Raw genomic sequence first — 1,499 nt, 5'->3', positions numbered from 1 at the left:
TGTGTGTGTGTGTGTCTGTGTGTGTGTGTTTGTGTGTGTGTGTGTATAAATATATAGGGATGAGACAATTCTCAATATAATATTGAACCATTCGGTATGCCAAACATCTTCCCTTGTAATAACTTGCAATGAGAAGCATTTCTAAACCTTGTATATACAGTATACAATTTTATGCAAAATATATATAATTTATTGTAGGGGTGTGAGATAATGACAAAAAATTATATCTCGCTATTTTCTGGAATTTTTTTATAACGATAATTAGACGATATTTTGCTGAGCGTTATTGCGCTGGTATTTTGGCAAGTTTAGGACTGCTGTAGACAGCTGACTCCCAAAGCTTTTGATATTCTATGCGGTGATTAGTTTGCAGGAGTACGTTTAAACTGATTTTTACATTTTGGCATTTTTACCTTTACAAGGCCAATTTTTCTAACCTAATTAAATGTATGCATCATCTTTTGTGTCAAATTCTTACATTTAATCAATAAATTCAAATAGTAAGACACTATAGCACTGTTACCAATCAAATCAGTATCAACAAAATTTGTGTCTGCAATGCAGAGGTGGCACAGAATCTGCATCTGAAGTGGCATTTAGATGCATTCACACAGACTGTTTAATGCAGGACATGAATGCATTTAACCTGCAGTTACAAATGCATTAATAATGTTTTGATGTTTTAGAAACAAAATGTTGAATACAGATATTTGAAATGATTTTTTGGGGAAAAAAAGGGACAATATACTTTAAATATAAACCTAAAATCGCCAGTAGGTGGCAGCAAATCACTGCCTGAGTGAGTCATTGAGTCATTCATTCAACCGATTCGTTCAAACGGCTCATTGATTCAGTAACGAAACATCATTGTGAGTCGTTCCGAGATGCAAAACAGTTCTGCTGTGGCTTTGTGAGAAACTATTTTCGTTGACGAAATAGAGCAAAAAAAAAAGGAACTTGAGTTTAAAATGTAATCCAGTTAATATTAACTTGTTTATTGGACTGTTTTATAAAATCAATATCACATTTGCAATCATACTGATATTTGGAGAAAAACGCCACTCTTCGTGTGATATTAACTATATCAGATGATAAATATAAAAGACATATAAAAGTCATACGGGGGCATATTTGCCCCCTTAGTTTATGCGTGCACTCTGGGTGTGTTTTTGTTTGGTTTTTGCAGTATACTTGATCATGTCAAATCGCATATTATTTAAACAAGAATTGCGATATTATCATAGATATATATCGCACATCCCTAATTTATTGTATTTTTTGCATAACGTTAAGCGTATTTTATTATAAATTGTATATAATTTTGTATGTGTAATATATATAAATTTAATTTAGTTTTTATTATAATTCTATAGATAGAATGTACATAAATGTAATTTATATTTAATTGTATTTTTGCATTAAAAATATGTCTTTTATTGTAAATTTTACATATAATTGTATAAATGTAATGTGTGTGTGTGTGTATATATATATATATA

General features: G+C 30.3%; 1 protein-coding gene across 1 annotated transcript in view; it reads left to right on the top strand.

The window, feature by feature from the left end:
• The window catches only part of LOC107687923 (piezo-type mechanosensitive ion channel component 2-like), a 91,512-nt gene that overhangs the window by 45,317 nt on the left and 44,696 nt on the right, over positions 1–1,499 (top strand). The window lies entirely within an intron of this gene.

Source organism: Sinocyclocheilus anshuiensis, unplaced genomic scaffold (genome assembly GCF_001515605.1).
Source record: "Sinocyclocheilus anshuiensis isolate Anshui unplaced genomic scaffold, SAMN03320099.WGS_v1.1 scaffold293, whole genome shotgun sequence".
In the NCBI taxonomy this organism is placed as follows: Eukaryota; Metazoa; Chordata; class Actinopteri; order Cypriniformes; family Cyprinidae; genus Sinocyclocheilus; species Sinocyclocheilus anshuiensis.
Note: the sequence above shows the minus strand (reverse complement) of the source record. Positions and strands in the feature narration are given on the sequence as shown.